The following is a 21,393-nucleotide window of genomic DNA, read 5'->3' on the forward strand; positions in this document are numbered from 1 at the left end:
AAAAACTCTGACAGGGGTCTAATCACTCAAATATACAAGGAGTTAAACCAATTGTATAAAAAATCAAGCCATTCCCCAATTGATAAATGGGCAAGAGACATGAATAGGCAATTTTCAGGTAAAGAAATCAAAAGTATCAATAAGCACATGAGAAAGTGTTCCAAATCTCTAATAATTAGAGAAATGCAAATCAAAACAACTCTGAGGTATCACCTCACACCTAGCAGATTGGCTAAAATGAAAGAAGGGGAGAGTAATGAATGTTGGAGGGGATGTGGCAAAATTGGGACATTAATGCATTGCTGGTGGAGCTGTGAACTGATCTAGCCATTCTGGCTGGCAATTTGGAGTAATGCTCAAAGGGCTATAAAAGAATGCCTGCCCTTTGATCCAACCTTACCATTGCTGGGTTTGTACCCCAAAGAGATCATAGATAAACAGACTTGTACGAAAATATTTATAGCTGTGCTTTTTGTGGTGGCAACAAATTGGAAAAGGAGGGTGTGTCCTTCAATTGGGGAATGGCTGAACAAACTGTGTTATATGGGGGTGATGGAATACTATTGTGCTAAAAGGAATAATAAACTGGAGGAGTTCCAGGCGAACTGGAGAGACCTCCGGGAACAGATGCAGAGCTAAAGGAGCAGAGCCAGAAGAACATTGTACACAGAGACTGATATACTGTGGTAAAATTGAATGTAATGGACCTCTGTACCAGCAGCAATACAATGACCCAGGACTATTTTGAGGGATATATGGTAAAGAACGCTGCCCACATTCAGAGGAAGGACTATAGGAAAGGAAACATATAAAAAAAACAACTGCTTGAACGAATGTTTCGGGGTGGACATGATTGAGGGTGTGGACTGGAAACTACCACACCAATGCAACTACCAACAATTTGGAAATTAGTCTTGATCAAGGACACATGACAAAACCAGTGGAAATGTGCGTCGGCCATGGGTGGGGGGATTGCGGGGGACAAAGGGGAAAGGAGGAGCATGAATCATGTAACCATGTTAAAAATGAATATTAATAAATGTTTGAAAAAAAAGAAACAATGAATGTGAACAATTCATAGTATGGGATGACATATGAATTGAAGTATGAACTAACCAAAACCCCTCAAACAATGTTCATGCTTAACAATGTAAATGAAAAGAAAACAGACTATATACTGTGTGATTACAATATGAGGGAAAAGAAAAAAAAATACAAAGCATACCCCAATTAACAAATGGTCAAAGGATATGAATAGATATTTCTCAGATGAAGAAATTAAAACTATCTATAGTCATATGAGAAAATGCTCCACATCACCATTAATGTAGAAATATAAATCAAAATAATATTGATACCATTTCATAACCATCAGATTGGTTAATATAACCAAAAAGGAAAATGATAAATCCTGGAGGAGATATGGGAAAATTGGGAAAACACTAATATACTATTGATAGAGCTGTGAACTGATAGAACCATTCTGGAAAGGAATATGGAACTATGCCTAAAGGGCCATAAAACTATGCATATCTTTTGACCTAGCAATACTATTACTGCATCTGTATCCCAAAAAGGTCAGAAATAGAAGGAACCAACTTGTATGGCAAATCTTTTCATGTAGCAAAAGCAAGGTCCATCAGTTGGGGAATGGTTGGACCACTTGTGGTATATGATTGTAATGGAATACCATTGGGCCATAAGAAATGAAAAACAGGATGAGTTCAGAAAAACCTAGAAAGAAGTGAGCAGAACCAGGAGAGCACTGAATATAGTAACAGAAATAGTATATGATGATCAGTTGTGAAGGAGTAAAATATTATCAGCAATTAAAGGTTCCAAGATAACCCCAAGGGACTTAAGACAAAAAAGTCTCTCCATTGCCATAAAGGGAACTGATGGAGTCTGAATGCAGATGGAAGCATACATTCTTTATTCTCTCTATGACTTTCTCTAATGTAGGTGATATCAATCTTCTTTCACGGAATAATCAACATGAAAATGTGTATTATATGGCACATGTACAACCTATATCAAATTACCTACCTTTTTTGGAAGAGAAGTGTGGGAGAAAAGGAGAGAACATGGATAATGAGATGTCAGAAAACAATTATAAAAACATTGTATCAATGTGTAATCTAGATAAAAATAAAATATCAAATTAAAAAAGTATTCTGTGGCAAGGGAGCAATCAGGAAAGTTCATTTTACCACTCAGCAAGTCTCCTTCCACTTGACAATCTACTTTTATTACATCATTTTTCTCAACAAATATTTGGAGCTTTCTTTCAATCTTAAGTCCCCAAGGTTGTATTATTGGTAAAAGTTCACTATTCCTAAAAAAATGCTACAAAGACATTTTTAACCATTTTCTTCCTTTTTAAAATCAATACTGCGTATTGGTTCTGAGGCAGAAGAGAGGGCAATAAGGGGTTAAGAGAGAGCTGGACAATGGGGGTTAAGTGATTTGCCCAGAGTTCACACAGCTAGCAAGTACAAAGACATAATTTCTCATAATCAAACTCAGTTTTCTTTTGCCCATATAGCGTAGCCCTTATAGACTCAGCACAAACTTCCCTGGAATTGAAGTACATGTTCTACTCTAGTAAAAGATTCCCTTTTTAGAATTACAATTCTATCCATGATAAAACAATCCACTTCTCTAATGTTATCATCATAATCAACCATAACCATCAAAATGATAATGTGACATTTGTATAGTGCTTTAAGGTTTATACATCTGCTTTAGATATAATAGGATAAAGGAAAGAATAGGGAGTAGATGAAGTTTTTATTTGATGTTTAATATGTGCAAGATGCTGTGTTAAGAACTGTAAAAATATTATCTCAGTTGATATTCTATTTGATCTGCACAATAACCCTGTGAGGTAGGCACTATCAGTTTTATTATCCCCAATTAATAGAAGAGGAAATAAACTCAAAGACAGTATCTTGCCCATGGAAACAAAGTTCATAAGCATTGAAGATGAGAATCAAATCTTTGTCTTTGCTGGGTTCAAGTCTCATGCTTTTTAGCTTAAACAAACCCTAATTAGGAGATATTTGTAAAGTATATGCTTAGTAAAAAATTTATTGAAAAGAACAAGTTTTTCTTTTAAGACTGGCTTAAAAAAATTTAAAAAATTACCAAGTCAACCATGTAATATAGATGAAGAAAATACAGCAGCATTACTGAAAGTTTTTGGGTGCATTCGCCAGCTTAAGAGGCCTGTACAAACATTCATCATGTCTGAACCATGTCCAAAATCCTGTCTTCCACTTATCCTTGGCCTTAATTCTAAAGGGGTTATAGGTCTCTGGCAAGTCCAGCTTGGTATAAATCCACATCCCTGAACACTAGCCAAGCCGTCTCAAATCAATGGAAAGGGCTTTTGGTTACAGATGATGACTTCATACAGGCTTTAGTAGTCTATGTAGGATAGAACTCACCTCCTTCCTTTTTAGGAACAAAAAAAGATGCTTCTGCCAGCAAGCAGGAAGTTCAAACAAATCCTTTTTCAATTCTTCCTGGAATGTATTCCAATAAGACCTGTATCTCTCTCACACTTAATTAGCAAATTCAGCCCTACATGTCAGGTAAGAGTTCTATGGAGCAATGCTGACCTTGACATACAGGCAAACAGTAAGCCTGCTCTTGGCTCAAGATACCCAGAAATTTCTAGTCCTTAAAGGAAATCCCTTCCATATTCTTCTCATCTAAAAAATTCTTTCTTTGGTGAATGGAAACATACCTATTTTTTATTTTTATTTTTTTATTTTATTTTATTTATTTTTAAACCCTTGTACTTCGGTGTATTGTCTCATAGGTGGAAGAGTGGCAAGGGTGGGCAATGGGGGTCAAGTGACCTGCCCAGGGTCACACAGCGGGGAAGTGGCTGAGGCCGAGTCATACCTATTTTTTAATCTTGAAACTAGATTTTGGATAAGGCATTTCTGAGTATTTCCATTGGGATATTCTACATGTTCAAAGCTTACGGATAATCATATGAGTCTTAAATTATTTCTCTAATTTGGTTAGTAGATCAATTATTTTTTACATGAAATTACCTATACCACCTTCCATCCCTTTCCAGTTTGTTCTTTGTTTCACTTAGTTTTAACCTTGAATCTTCCTTATCATCTCATAGAGTCATTAACTTCTTTTTGATCCATTCTATTTTCCAAGAGACTTGCCACGGTAAAATGTTGAAGGTCCTGCGTTAATCTATTAATGTTCCTTTCTTTTCTCCATAGCTTATATTTATTTTCCAATTCTTTATTCTACTGCTCTTCTCTCATTTTTAAAAATAATTTCTATCTTTTCTTTTAATTCTTGGTTAAGTTCTTCTAGGAATTCTATTTAAAAATTCTGTTTATCCAAGATTTTCACTGTTTTCCTTGAGGCTTTGCAAAATTTTGAGCCATTTCTTCTTTGAGATTCTTCTATAGGATCAAAGTCATATAGCTCCTGTTTGCATGTTTCTTCACCTTTCCCAATATACAGTCTAGGAGTATAACTTCTTCTTGCCCTTTTCTGCTATTCCAGGTGAAATTCTATTCCTTATAGGCACTGGTGAAACCCAGCTCTGGAATACAAGCAATGGAGCTACCAGTTGGCACCTGTACCTGCTTTCATGAACAACATCAGGGCCCTTCGGTGCCACATCTGAGAACTTTTCTTGCCTTAGTGTTTAGTCATATGTCTCAGTTCAATCCCCAGCGTACACAAGCCTCTGTGTAAGTGGAATTTTGTGTCCCTGGACTTCATTTCCCAGCACCCCACTCTCCTGCTGACTTAGGCAGGATGTGGAGTGCATGGAGATGGCATGGCTAGATACATCAAAAGGTATTCCCCATAATGTAAATGTCCTACTCATCATCCCTCTGTGTTACCATTCTTCCCACTGAGGGTTTGTGTATTCATGGTAGAGTGAACTCAAGCTTTATTCAAGGAATATTCTCTTGTTCCTTTCACTACTTCAAATGCTTTTGCTTTGAATTAAGTGTGTCTTATGGCTGGATATTAAAGGCAAAATCATTGGTGAATACTTTAGAGAAAATTCATATCCACAAAGGATATAGAGTACAAGATAACCTTCATTCCCATAGGTAAGGGGGAATTCCATGGAGCTATATTTACAGCAGACAAAAGACCCAAACAGAAGATTTACATGCTTTCTGAGACCAAGTGTTATTGTTGGGAAAACTTATGGCAACCTAAGCACCATTCGATCTTGGAATTACATTGCCTTCAAGTAACTAATTCCTCCCCTGCATGTGAACAAATCGTGAACAATCTGTGCCTGGCTCTCTAGTGATGAAGGAGAAGGTGGAATAGGACAAACAATACTTTTAGCACTGGTACATCTTGTGCTGTCTAATAACCCCAAATAAAAGGGACAGAGGTCAGAGCGGTGTTTTATCAGAAACGAAACCCTCAGTTGTCTGAGGAAGGATTTATTATTATGAAATCACCCATTTTCAGGAGGCAACAGGCAGGTACCAAACGGAACATACAAAAAACTTTCTCATTTTCCTCATCTGTAAAATTGGGATAAAAACAGCATGACGACAACGATGATGATGATGACAGATCCTCTACCTTTAGAGCTTTCACTATGGAGAGACTATTACACTTATTCAAAACATGAGAGATTCTTATTATGAAGTTGATATTTATATAGGTACCTTTGCTACAACTCAACATCAAGCTGCTTCTTGACCATAATTTCTAGTGGCTGAAGGACTCATAAAGCTCTTGAATCATTGGTCAATTTACTCACTGAAATAAATTACATTGATTTATTCAAATCTCTGAAGCCTGCCAGATATGTTTACTAGTTACCATCTCCACTGTAGTTTTGTAAGAAATTATATTCCAACCAGTGACATCCTGAATCTAGCTCAAACAGTTTCTTGAGAGATGATTGTTAAATTTTCAAGGACTTGATTCATTTATACTTTCTATACTTAAGAAAATAATGGAGAAAATATTAATAATGCAGATTAAACTCAAATGTGTAGTGAGCACATTTTTGGAAGACCTAGTTGTTAAACTTTCCCCAATCAAAATCTACAGATAAATTTCCTAAAGAGGTTGAAGAAAGTCAGAATTCAGAAACCTCCCTTAGCCTAATCAGGTCTGAACTTGCAAAGGTACAGAGCTAAGAAAACAGAAGCCTATTTAGGTAATTTTTAGGTAATGATTTTTGAATATGTTTGGAAAGTAGTAGGAAATAAAACGATAAGAATACATCAGCCCTAGTGGTAGAGGATGTCAAATGGTAGAGGCCAAAGAGTTATAGTGTCAATAAGCCTTGGGGTAGCAACCACTGAAGGATTTTTATCAGGGATGGCATACAATCAAAATACTACTAGAGGGATATTAATCTTTCTGTCATGTACAGGATAGTTTTTGTAGAGGCAAGACTGGAAATGGAGAGACCAGTTAGAAAAATATTTCAACAATCCATGTGTAAAATAATAAAGAATTCAACTAAAGTGGTAGCAGAGGGAATGGATGATGGACAAGGGAGATAATTTGAAGGAAGAATTAACAGTTTGAAATTACTCTTAGAAAATGCAGATTCTAGAATCAGCTTAGAATGGATTCTCATAAAGACTATGGAATTAATTTTACTCTTATTGAAAATAATAAAGAATATAGAAATTAAGGACAAATAATAAAAAAGGACCCAATAATCAGGATCAATGAATATACTTCTTTGCCTCTCTCTGTCTCCCACAGTGAGACTCATCCTATAATCCCCTAACCTCTGCCCCTCCGTTGGAGTTTTTACCAGGACAGGAGGAAAGATCTTCCTTCTTGTATTACTTTTATCCTTAAAAGTGTTGCATCAGCCCTGAGGCCCTGAGGCTAACAGTGAAAGTACACAGTTAGATTTAGGCCACAAAAAAATGTCTATATGACTTGATGTTGTATATTTCCCCCATCTTCTGTTCCAAAACTTCTTTCTTTGCACTTTTTCTTCACTATTGCTTTGTTTTCCTGTCTCACCTTGTTACATCATTAATTTTACAGGGCCTTGTGTACTTCCTTATTCTAAATCGATGTATAGCAGCCAGGTCTAAGTGAGGGCCATAGCAAACCTAGACTAAGTTCATTACAGGTCTTGCCACATTACTGAATAAAGGGATGGTAGAACATTAAGAGAGAAGAAAGAGTATAAAACAACAATAAGACTTTGAGGTTGGTACACAAGGAGAAATATTACAGGAAACAATTGAAAGAGGAAAGACAGAAGGAAGAGCTGGTTTGGCTAGAATTATAAAGTTTTTTCATTTCTGAATCTATGCATTTTTCTGTATGGGTAGATGGATGGAAATTCTCTGAATCTTTAATGAGTTCAATTTTACATCTGTTGTTTTTGTAGGAGGATAGCAATATCTCCAAGCCTACATTTTCACCTGAATTTTGAATGGGAGCTCAGAGCTGGTGAATAATAATGCAGTGAAATTGAAACTGAGGGAGAAATTTAGAAATTTAGAAAAAAATCACTAAGAAAATGCATTTAAAGAGAAAAGAAAAGTAATTGAAGGAAAGAAACTTCGGAAACATTTAGCAGCAGGAAGAGTTAGCTAATGAGACAGAAAAGGCAGGCTAGACAGAAGACCCCTGAAGAGTGAAATGTCGTAGAGAACTTGAGAGGTAAGTTTCAAGAGGATGATCAATAATGCCAAAGGCTGCATACAAGTCAAAAATGAGTAAGGCCTGATAGTCAGCCATTGGATATGGTGATTAGAAGTTCATTAATGAGCCTCAATAAAACAGGAATTCCCATGCTTCCTTATGGAATTGGAAGGGATCAGTAATTCTCAAAAGCTTTACAAAAAGAGTGTCCACAAAATTGGGACATTAATGCACTGCTGGTGGAGTTGTGAATTGATCCAACCATTCTGGATGGCAGTTTGGAACTATGTCCAAAGAGCGCTAAAAGATTGCCTGCCCTTTGATCCAGCCATACCATTGCTGAGTTTGTACCCCAAAGAGATCATAGGGAAAGACTTGTACAAAAATATTTATAGCCACACTCTTTGGTGGCAAAAAAAACTGGAAAACAAGGGAATGCCCTTCAACTGGGGAAGGGCTGAACAAATTGTGGTAACTGTTGGTGATGGAATACTATTGTGCTCAAAGGAATAATAAAGTGGAGGAATTCCATGTGAACTGGAAAGACCTCCAGGAACTGATGCAGAGTGAAAGGAGCAGAACCAGAAGAACACTGTACACAGAGATAGATACACTGTGGTAAAATGTTATGGGCTTCTCTACTAGCAGTAATGCAATGACCCAGGACAACTCTGAGGGATTTAGGAAAAAAATGCTACCCACATATCAGAGGAAGAACTGCAGGAGTGGAAACACAGAAGAAAAACAACTGCTTGAACACATGGGTTGCTTAATGACCACCCTAGTGCAATTATCATAACACATGGGTCATGTGGGGGGGGTCATTAAGGGGAAAGGTGGAGCATGAATCATGTAACCATGTTAAAAATGAATATAAATAAATGTTAAAAAAATCATTGGCCCTTAATATCTTAAAAGAAGTAGTATATCCAGTGTTTTAACATGACCAATGAGAGAATTTGTTTTGCTTGAATGTGTGTATTTTTGATAAGGTTAAAAGGGTTTGGTCTTTTTTTTTTTTGTCTAATTGAGGCAGGGGATGGAAGGAGAGAAAACAAATGCATGTGAATCAAAAATAAAATAAATGCTTCTCTTAAAAGAATAAAGTTTAAATTAGTACAGTCCAATGAAATCTAGGTTACGTGGATAAAGAAATGAGTGGGGTAATAAGTATAGGGAAAAAATGAAGGTTGATCATGCACTCCCAAATAGGACTCCTAAGCCTAGAGTCTATCGTGAGCATTACAAAATATAGATTTTGGTAGCTTCCCCAAAAGAATCAAGCAAAGATATTCAATAGAGTCATTGTAACTAATAATATATGTCACTTTTCCCTTTTGTAGTTGATGAATTATTATCAGGAATGGAGCAATAAGTGCTTTACCTTCACCATTTGATGCTGACATTGTCTGTTTCTTTTTAGTGTTGTCTGCTTGTGTTGTTATTGTTGTGGTCATTGTGTGCATTGTTCTTTCTGGTTCTGCTTTCTTCACTCTGAAGTACTTCATACAAACTGTCTCATGCTTCAATGAAATCATCGTATTAGCCATTCTATTCAGCACAATAAAATCCTTTATATTTGTATAACACCATTTTTCAGCCATGAAAAATGTCATTGGGCCCATAATTCAGTCATTGGGCACATAATTTGTTTTCAGCTTTTGCTGTCCCCCCCCTTGCAAAGCTTCCACAAAAGGAATATAAATAAAAACAAATTTCTCTCAACCTTCCCACTCCCTTGAACTACTATTACAAATAATGGTTCTATGAATATTTTAGTACAAAATGAGGTTTTTTTTGTTTGTTTCATACTGTAACAGCAGTGACTATTGATTTGTAGGGCTAAACTTGTAGGTTCTGTTTGATTTTTTAAAGGAATACTCAGTCAGCCACTTCTTATTGGTCCCTTTCTACCTTCCCAATCTCGTCCATGATATGTGGCTATGTGGAAGGATGGATCACTGAACAGCGAGTCAAAATCACTAAGTTGACATTTAAGGGAGAGGCAATTTACACTCTTAATCTCCTCTTCTTCTCAAAAGAATGGGCATTCTAGCTCCTCTCCAAGAACATTCCATAAGTATTCCTGGAAGAAAGGGATTTTCCCCTATTCCATGAGAGCTATGGCAGCTGCTTGCACATGCCACTTAAAGCATGTGCTTTAGCTAAGATAGAATCTTAAGACTCTTTCTGCTTCCTCTGATTTGTGTTTTGATCCTGATATGGATATTTCTAATCTTAGTGACAACTTTTGGGGTTGGAGTGGTCATGAATACTTGGATTTTGCAGAAAAGCAGGAGGTAAACCCAAAAACAGCTTCTCAGTGGATGAGATGACCACTGCAAACAGAATGAGGTCAAGCCTTCCTTGCCATAGTTTACCAGAAGAACCTTGAGCAAGTTATTCTTATGATATAGAACCTTAATCAAGATAAAATACATGTTCAGCAATCATACAAATTATTTCATGTTTTGAATATTTGTCAATTACTACTTAGTAATATTTTGTGTTTGAGAAGATTTCTTTTATAGTGAAGGAAAGAAATAACTATTATGCTAAGTATATGCTTAGTACATTTATTATCTTTCCATAGAGACCTTGTTAATCCAATCTTGAGAGATCCTAAACATGAGCAAAACCAAAACTTGGAGAGATTATATGTGAGGTTCCAGAGGGGAGACATAGATAATAACCGGAGAATATGCTAGGAACCTGGCTCCCCTATTTAGAGACTCAGCATCCAGGACTGGATGTGTGAATCCAGAACTGGGTTCAAAACACTTTGCCTATGTTATTTCCATTGTTTTTTTAAACCCTAATATCTTTTATATATATATATATATGTATATATATATCATTCTATATTAATTTTTATTTGTTACAGGGCTAGGCAATGGGGGTTAAGTGACTTGCCCAGGGTCACACAGCTGGGAAGTGTCTGAGGTCAGATTTGAACCTCGGACCTCCTGTCTCTAGGCCTAGCTCTCAATCCACTGAGCCATCCAGCTGCTCCCTCCATTGTTTTTTTGATAATCCTATTAACTAAGTTCTAGTATTATCCTCATTTTATATTTAAGCTAAATATAAATAATTACAAATAAACTAAAGCTAGAAATGTTTTAGTAACTTGCTTGGGGAAATAAAGCTAATAAATATTTGAATTCAGATCTTTCTAAGTCCAGAATTTTATATGCTATACCAGCTAGTTGTCTACTAAAACAATTGGGTCAATTTACAGCTATATCAGCAAAGAATTAGGGTGCCTCTTTTTCAAAAGTTCCTATATTTTTAGTATTTTACCATCTTTTGAAACCTTTACCGATTTGATTAGTGTGAAATGAAATCTCAGAATTGCTTTGAAAATCAATTCTACAATTATTATAATTAATGATTTTGAAATGATAGTTGAGAGTTTGTATTTCTCTTTTTCCCATTATGTATATTTTATATAATTCTAGCCATATTCATTGTATTTATGCAAAATCTCAATTGTATATAATCAAAAGTCTATTATATCAAAAATATTTTGTACTCTCCCCTGTCATATTTTTGGTTATCAATTCATCAGCAATCCATAGTTGTAAAAGATATGCCCTCTATTTTTAATTATGTGACTTCTCATTTCCAGGTCACTTATTATCATTTTTTGTTTATATGTTTTATGACCTTTAGTTCATAAGCTTGTAGGATCATAGATGTAGAGCTAAAAAAGCTGAGAAGTCTCTGATTATAACTTTTTTTCATTTTACAGATGATAAACTAAATCATAAAAATATTAGTCAACTTCTGAGGATAGGATTTGAACCCATGTCTTCCTGAGTATAAATCAAACCACTGTTCTGTGTTGCTTCTCTGGTCTAATGCTGTTGTAAATCTATTTTCCAGAATATTGCTTTCCAGTTTCCAGCAATTCTTGTGGAATAAGGTGTCCATTTCTAAGTTTTTGTTGATATTGTTCAGTTTATCAAAAACTGGAACGATGGTCTCCTAAATGAAGACTGGCCTCAAGGGAAAAGCACATCATGACTCCAAGAGGGATGCTACCAACCAATCAAATGGAAAAAAATGCAATCCCTCCAGCTTTCTCTACTATAGCTAACTGTGGGTTTTACATATAATACAATACCTAGCCTTTTCCTATTACCATACAAAAAGTCTGAAGATTTTGGCCTTTCTTTGCTTTATTTTTTGCTTCTTATTCTTGCTTCTATATCCTGTTTCACTGAGCTATGTATTTATTTTCATACAATAAAAATAGTTTAAAAATTCCTTCTTTGTAATATAATTTGAGATATGAATTATTTATTATTATTATTATTATTACTGTTGGCTCCCAGAGGAGCATAGGGCCGCAACCATCTCACGCCAGCGGACTCTGTTCTGGGCAACTTCCCCCAACTGGGCCCATGTCATTCCGACTGTTTTTGTTTCATTTTCGGCAGATCTTCACCAGGTCTGTTTTGGTCTTCCAACTTTCCTCCTCCCTGAAGGGTTCCAGCTCAATGCTTGTCTGGCTACGTTGTCTTCCGGTTTTCGTAGCGTATGTCCTATCCATCTCCACTTAAGAGATATGAATAATGAACCCTTAATTCCTATGAGTTTAGTTTTTTCATCATTTCACTTCATGTCCTCATTTTGTTAAGAAAAACAGTATGAGACTTCTGGGATAAAATGACTAAAGAGTAGAGGGAAGGGATTTCTCACAACCAACTGATATAAATCATCTCAAAAGGACAAAAATCAAAATCAGACCAATGAAGGGGCTGTGCTACAGGAAGCAGCCTTGAAGGCAGGCAGGGTTTAGGTATTTCCATGCTATCAGCAGGTAAAATTACACCTAACAAAGTGCAAGATAATCATCTCTCCCCATACCACCTACTGTGTCTGAGTCAGAACAAGAGCTCATGAAATCTCTAGGTTCTCTGGATATGGCTGAGGGCAACACAAAATTACCCCCTGAAGGCAGTGCAAGGCCTTGACAGCCATACTTAGGACCCAAGGCTGTGGAGCATGGAGCAAAGGGATAGAAATAGGGCAGAGATGGGTTGCCCACAACAAACACAGTGGAGACTAGAAAAATAGCCTCAGAAAAAAACTCCTGACTCAGACTTCTGGCTGGGAAGAGAAGAGAAAACTAACACAGCAATGGCCACCAACCCCCAAGAACTAATTATAAGATTTAAAATTTTTTTTTAATTATAAGAAAATAAAAACCTCTGACATTGGAGAATTTCTATGGAGAAAAACAGCAGAGTACAGAGTTGATGACAGAGAGCAACAAAAAAATCCAAACATTCCAAAAAGAGTGAAAATTGGTCATAAGCTCTCAAGGAACTCAAGAAGGAGTTCCAAGAACCAAGTAAGAAAGATGGAGGAACAATGGAAAGAAAAGTGGGGGGAAAAAGAAAGTAATTCAAAAGGAAAATAACATTTTAAAAGACAGAATCTTCCTCTTGGAAAAACAGGCACAGAAATCACATGAAATAATAAGCAAATTGGAAACCAGAATTGACCTGCTGGAAAACATGAAAAGCACGGTAGACCAAACTGAAAAGGAAAATCAAAAGATCATAGTTGAAAACAAGTCTTTAAAAACTAGATTTGGGAAAATAGAAGCTAATGAAAAACAGCAGGAATCGATGAAGGAAATTCAAAAGAATGACAAAATAGAAAGAAACATGAAATATCCCATTGAAAAAAAATTGACAAAGAGAACAGACTTAGGAGAGACAATTTGAGAATCATCAGTCTACTGGAAAACATGGAAAAAATAGAGACCTTGACATCATATTAAAAAAAATTATCCAAGAAAATTTCCCTGATATTCTTGAACAAGAGGGCAAAATAGACATTGAAAGAGTCCATAGATCACCCTCTACATTAAATCCTCAAAAGACAACCCCCAGAAATGTAACCGCCAAATTCAAGAGCTTCCAAACCAAGGAGAACATATTGGAAGAAGTCAGAAAGAGACCATTCAGATATCAAGTAGCACCAAACAGGATTAAACAGGATTAAACAGGATCAGGCAGGCTCGACACTAAAGGAATATAAGGCTTGGAATATGATATTCCGAAGGGCAAGAGAATTGGTTCTACAATCAAGAATCACCTACCATCAAAACTGACTACATACTTCCTAGGGGAAATTATGGGCATTTAACAAAACAGAGGATTTCCAAGTATTGCTAAAGAAAATACCAGAACTAAAAAGAAAATTTGATGTCCAAATGCAAAATTCAAGAGAAACATGAAAAAATAAAAAAAGAAAGAGGGGAAAAAATTTTAAGGCTTCAGTAAGATCAAATTGTTTATATTCCTATATGGAAAGATGACTTTTGTAACTCTCAAAAACTGTTCACTATCATAGTAGATAGAATTATTCATAGGTAGAATTCGGGAAACTAAGGGGTTTAATGTGATATGTTAAAAAAAGGGGAAGGTGGGAATAGAAGATGAAACTAAGAGCAACTTGAAGGAAGAAGAAGAAAAATAGGTTAATGTATACCACATAAAGAGGCACATGGGAAGAAGGAAGGGAAGAATAATATTATAAGAAGGAGAAGAAATAGGTAATACTTAAACCTTACTCTCAGTGAAATCAGTTCTGAGAGGGAAGAGCAGATAGATCTAGTGGGGGATAGAATTTTATCTTACCATACAGGTAAGTTGAAAGAAAAAAAAAACTAAGGCGGGGAGAATGACAGGGAATATGAAAAGGGAGGGAACAGGAGGGTAAAAGGAATTTAATAAAACTTAAAGTAAAAAAAGGGTATAAGAAGGGAGAGGGAGGGAATGAAAGTAAAATAAGGGAGGGGAATAAAGGGATTGATGAAAAGCAAAACAGTGGTGTAGACATAAATAGTAAAAGAAGAAAAGGCAGGAATAAAAGAGTAAATCAAAATAATGTGGAATACACAGATGGTAATCATAACTCTGAATGTGAATGGGATGAATCAACCCATAAAAGAGAAGCAGATAGCAGAGTGGATTAGAAACCAAAATCCTACCATATGTTGTCTACGAGAAACACACATGAGGCAGGTAGACACACACAGGATAAAGGTAAGAGCCTGGAGTAAAATTTATCATGCATCAACTGAGAAAAAGAAGGCAGGAGTTGAAATCATGATATCTGACAAAGACAAAGTAAAAATAGATCTGATTAAAAGAGATATGGAAGGTAATTACATCCTGATTGAAAGCAGTATAGACAATGAAGAAATAGCAGTACTCAACATGTATGCACCAAATGGTGTAGCATCCAGATTTTTAAAGGAGTAACTACTGGAGCTTAAGGAGGAAATAGATTATAAAAATATACTAGTGGGAGAGTTGAACTTTCCTCTATCAGATCTAGATACATTAAACCAAAAAATAAATAAGAAAGAGTTAAGAGATGTGAATGAAATCTTAGAAAAATTAAAGTTAATAGACATTTGGAGAAAAATAAATAGGGACAAAAAGGAATATATCTTCTTTTCAGCAGCAAGTGGTACATTCACAAAGATTAAACATGTACTAGGGCATAAAAACATTGCAAAAATGCAAAAAAGGAGAAATATTAAGTGCAATCTTTTCAGATCATAATGTACATGGAGAGGTCAATAAAAATTTAATTGGAAATTAAATAATATGATTTTCCAAAATTGGTTAGTTAAAAATAAATCACAAAAACAATTAATAATTACATTGAAGAGAATAACAATGAGGAGACATCATAATAAAGCCTATGGGATGCAGCCAAAGCAGTACTCAGGGAAAAATTCATATCCCAGAGTGCATATATCAACAAATCAGACAGAGAAGAGGTCAATGAATTAGGCACATGAATTAAAATTCTAAAAATCAAAGGAGAAATTAATAAAATTGAAAGTAAAAGAATTAGTGAACTAATAAATAAGATTAGAAGCTAGTACTTTGAAAAAAACAAAATAATGTACTGTTTAATCTAACAAAAAAGAGAAGAAAATCAAATTAACAGTATCAAAGATGAAAAGGGTGACCTCATCTCTAAAGAAAAGGAAATTAAGGTAATTATTAAGAAGTATTTTGCCCAGTTATGTGGTGATCTAGGTGATATGGATGAATATTTACAAAAATATAAATTGCCTAGATTAATAGAAGAAGAAATAGAATACTTAAATAATCCCATATCAGAAAAAGAAATTGAAAAAGCCATGGAAGAAAAAAAAATGTGAGGTCCTGATGGATTCACAAGTGAAATCTATCAAATATTTAAAGGACAACTAATCAAAATAATATACACACTATTTGAAAAAATAAGCAAAGGAGGAATCTTACCAAATTCCTTTTATGACACAAATATGGTACTGATTTCAAAGCCAGGCAGACCAAAAATAGATAAAGAAAACAACAGACCAATCTCCTTAATTAGCATAGAGTCAAAAATCTTAAATAGAATACTAGCAAAAAGACTCCAGCAAGTGATCATGAGGCTTATTCATTATGATCAGGTAGGATTTGACCTAAATGCATGGATGGTTTAATATTAAGAAAACCCATCTACATAATCAATCATATCAACAATTAAACCAACAAGACAAACACAGAGATTATATGAAAACAACTACAAAACACTTTCCACACAATTAAAACTAGATCTAAATAATTGGAAAAACATTAGTTGCTCATGAGTAGGATAAGCTAACACTACCCAAATTATTTACCTATTCAGTGCCATATATATCAAACTTCCAATAAGCTATTTTATTGAATTAGAACAAATTACAACAAAGTTTATTTGGAAAAGCAAAAGAACAAGAATATCAAGGGAAATAATGAAAAAATGTGAAGGATGGAGGCCTAGCAGTGCCAGATCTTAAACTGTACTATTAAGCAATGGTCATCAAAACAATATGGTAGTGGCTAAAGACAGAAGGGAGGATCAATGGAATGGACTTGGTGTAAATGCCCTAAGCAAGACAATATATAATAAACCCAAAGATCCCAGCTTTTGGGACAAGAACTGGCTGTTTGACAAAAGCTGCTGAGAAAATTGGAAAACAGTATGGGAGAGATTGGATCTAGATCGACATCTCATACACTATAGCAAGAAAAATTGAGAATGAGTATATGACCTAAATATAAAGAAGGAAACTATAAGTAAATTAGGTGGACATAGAATAGTATACCTGTTAGATATATGGGAAAGGAAATAATTAAAGGCCAAGCAAGAAATAGAGAATATCAAAAAATGTAAAATGAATAATTTTGATTACATTAAATTAAAAACTTTTTTTACAGACAAAACCAGTACAACCAAAATTAGAAGGTAAGTAACAAATTGGGAAAAAATCTTTATAACAAAAACCTCTGAAAAAGATTTAATTTCTCAGATTTATAAGGATTAAATCAATTGTACAAAAAATCAAACCATTCCCCAATTGATAAATGGGGAAGGGACACAAATAGACAATTTTCAGATAAAGAAATCAAAACTATCAATAAACACATGAAAAAATGTTCTAAATCCCTTATAATCAGAGAAATAAAAATCAAAACAACTCTGAGGTACCACCACACACCTAGCAGATTGTCCAATATGACAGCAAAAGAAAGTAACAAATGTTGGAGGAGATGTGGCAAAATTGAGACACTAATGCATTGCTACTGCAGTTGTGAATTGATCCAACCATTCTGGATGGCAATTTGGAATTATGCCCAAAGGGATTTAAAATACTGCCTGCCATTTGATCCAACCATATCACTGCTGGGTTTGTTTCCCAAAGAAATAATAGAGAAAAATATGTGTACAAAAATATAGCTGTACTCTTTGTGGTAGCAAAAAAATTGGAAAATGAGGGGTTTCCATTGATTGGGGAAGGACTGAACAAATTGTGGTATCTGTTGGTGATGCAACATTATTGTGTTGAAAGGAATAATGAACTGGAGCCATTCTATGTGAACTGGAATGACCTCCAGGAATAGATGAAGAGTGAAAGGAGCAGAACCAGGAGAACATTATACACAGAGACAGATACACTGTGGCACAGTTGAATGTAATGGACTCCTCTTCTAGCAGAAAGCAATGATAGTGGACAGTTCTGAGGGATTTTCAAGAAAGAACACTATCTGCATCTAGAGAAAGAACTGTTGGAGTAGAAACGCTGAATAAAAACACCTCCTTGATCACATGGTTCTATGTGGACATGAGTGGGGATGTAGACTCTAAACAATCACTGTATTGCTAATATTAATAATATGAAAATAGGTCATGATCAATGATACATGTAAAGCCAAGATGAATTGCTCATTGACTACAGGAGGGGGGAAAGAAGAAGGGAGGGAAAGAATATAAATCATGTAGCCATGGAAAAATATTCTAAATTAATTTAATTGTAAATAAATTAAAAAAAATAAAAAAGAAGTTGGTACCACATGTAAATTAAAAATAAAAACAACAGTATGGTAGATGTAGTAGAAGTTACATTAAAATTAGAGAGAAGACCTTTACTAGATACATAGCTATAGGAAAGTGACTAGAACTCTTTGAATTTGTTTCCTAATATATGAAATATATAACAACAATAATAATAACTGTGCTCAAAAAGTTATTGTAAGGATCAAATGAGTTAATGTATTTAAGTACTATATAAACCTTTAAAACTATAATTGCTAATTATCTTTATTTTGTTTCTCCATATTGATTTTATTGTATAATCTCTGTGAAATGTTTCCTTAATAATTAGTGTTCTATCTATAGTTTAATTTGGGTAGTTAGATCATTTTTACTATGTTGGTGCAAATGAGCCATGAACACTGAATATTTCTTTGAATATTAAGACCTTTCTTCATTTCTGTGAGAATTACTTTGTAGTTGTATTTATATATCTTGTGTATATGCTGATAGGCTAACTCCTTTATACTTGATATATTTTTATGATGAATTAACATTAAATTTCTCTTTTTAACTCAGTCTTACAGATGTTATCAGTATTACTCAGAAATTATAGGTATTCTATGAATTTATTTTGTATTATGGTACATCAGTAAGATGCCATATGATTGGTGAGAGAGGGTTAGTCTTTGAGTTAAGAAAACTGATCCTAGTTTTGCCTTTGATATTTTGCAAGCTATAAACTAGTAGAATTGACCATTAACAAATTAACTTGCTTCTCAGTGGCCCCATTTAACTAAGACCATATATTTTAGACCAATTAACAGTCTGCATTGATCAGAGTTTACATATAAGGAGTGCATCGTTATCATGAAATTACAAATCTAAATATTAAAAATGTATTTTGCTTCTTTAAATTCTAGGTTTTGAAAAACAAGTTATAGATCTAATTTTCACTCAATCTTTTTCTTGGTTTATCACTCATCTAAATTTTCTTTTCCTTTTTTTTTCTTTTTTTTCTTCTTATATTTTTATTTCTTTATTACTTTTGAATAAATGTTTTTTTCACTTATTAAGAAGAAACACTTTCATTTCAAAGCATTTCAGCATAAATGTGTTCTCTTTTTGCTAACCTTTTCTGAAGAATTTGATAGAATCCTCTAATTTTTATTATTTGAAGTATTAATATCATTAATTGTACAAATAATTTGCCAAGTTCACCTATATTTATTTTCCTTGAATGAATCGTATTTGCTTGTAGTGTCACATGGGTAACAGAAAGCCACTTAAAGTTGTGAGCAATGGAATGGCCTAGGGATGGTTAGGTCTGTCCATAAGGAGGATAAGTCTATCATTTTTTAAGAGTTTTAAGGAGACTTAAGCATTTCTCCAAATTCAAAAAGAATAGAGATTTTGTGTTGTTTTTTTTTTAATGGTCTAACAAATACTCTTTGTTTTTTTAATTTCCCAAGTAGTGACCTTGTTTCACCAGTTTTCTTCTCTACTGGTGAAGGAAGTGCTATACAGTAATTAGAAAAGTGTAAATGATTAATAGTTGGGAAACAGCATTAGAACATGTAAAAAAGTAGACATCCTGAACAAAATATAGAGAATATTATAATTTTGAGTATATTAAATTATAAAGGTTTTGCACAAACAAAACCAATGGAACCAAAATTAGAAGAAGAAAGTTTGGGGTAAAAAATTAATAGAAAGTTCCTCTGTTAAAAGCTTCATTTCTCAAAAATATAGAGGACTGAGTCAAATTTCTAAGGATACACAATTCCTAATTGAAAAATGGTCAAAAAAAATGAATAAGCAGTTTTCAGAGGAAAAAATCAAAACTATAATCACATAAAAAGATGCTCTAAAATATTCTTGATCAAAGAAATCAAACAACTCTGAAATATTATCCCACACCTGTTTGATTGGCTAATATGACAGAAAAGGGGCATGATTATTTTTAAAGGGGATATGAGAAAATTGAAACAATAATGTGCTATTGCTGGAGCTGTGAACTGATCTAACTGTTGTGAAGAACAATTGGGAATTGTATCAAAAGAACTATAAAACTGTGATTATGTTTTAACCTCACAATACTGGGACACAATCTCAAAGAAATGAAAAAAAGAGGCAGAGAAAGGAAATATTTATGCAAAAATATTAATAGCCACTCTTTTTCTGTTGGTAAAGAATTGAAAATTCAGAAGATGGCCTGGCCACTAGTTGAGAAATGATTAAACAAGTTGTGATACATGACTGTAGTGGAATATTATTGTGCTATAAGAAAAGAGCAGGATGATATTAATGATTTTAGAAAAACCTGGAAAGACTTAATGAACTGATACAATGTAAAGTGAGCAGAACCAAGTCAATACTGTACATAGTATTGTATAAAGAACAATAGTGAATATTGTATAAAGAACAATAGTGAATGACTTAGTTATACTCAATAATACAATAATCTAAGATAATTCCAAAGAACTCATGATGGAAAATGCTGTCCAATTGAAGAAAAGAAATAATGGAATCTTAACACAAACTAAAGTAAATTATATTTTCCTCCCTTGGTATTATTTTTGGTTGTTTGTTTGTTTTTCTTTTCAAATTTTCCTCCACTTAAGGACTAATGGAAAAACATTTTACTTGAATCCATATCAGATTGCTTACCATCTCAGGAAGTAAAGAGGGCCAGGAGTGAGTGAGGAAGAGAGGATCAAAAGAATAGAGAATTTAGAACTCAAAACCTTTTTTAAAAATGCTAGCAAATTATTCCACATGTAATAGGAGGAAATATTATTTTTAAAATGTTTTACATGATTAAAAATGAAATATCTATATCAAATTGCTTGTTGTCTCAAAAATGGGGAAGGGCAAGAATTTGGAGCTCAAATATTTTATGTTAATGTGAAAAATGTTTTTACATGCAATTGGGGGAAATATTTTTTTAGAAGTTGGTTATCCTAGGTAATGTCCCCATTCCATTTAAAATAAATCATGAGATGCAATTAATGGATATTTTTATCAGATGGAAACATATTTTCTTGATTGTTCCTAGGGTGTGAACTAAATCTACCTCTCTAGAAGAAACAAGAAAATTACTTTAGAACTTGCCCATGCCTTCTAGGACCTATATAAAACTATTAAACTTAGATGGAATCTAAGATTCAAATATTTGGTGGCATAGTAGGGAAAGATACTTCTGAGAAGAAATTACTTGTGTTGGGGCTAGAAGGTTGCAGAGAAGAGTGTCTCAGACCAGTTTCCTCATCATCATCTCCCTACAGGAGAGGAGGGCCTTGTAAATTTTGAAAAGTTTAGAGGTTTTGAGATTTCCCATTACCAACTTAACATGATCTGCAGAAAAGCTGATGGAAGAACCTG

Source organism: Gracilinanus agilis, chromosome 6, assembly GCF_016433145.1.
Source record: "Gracilinanus agilis isolate LMUSP501 chromosome 6, AgileGrace, whole genome shotgun sequence".
Classification (NCBI taxonomy): domain Eukaryota; kingdom Metazoa; phylum Chordata; class Mammalia; order Didelphimorphia; family Didelphidae; genus Gracilinanus; species Gracilinanus agilis.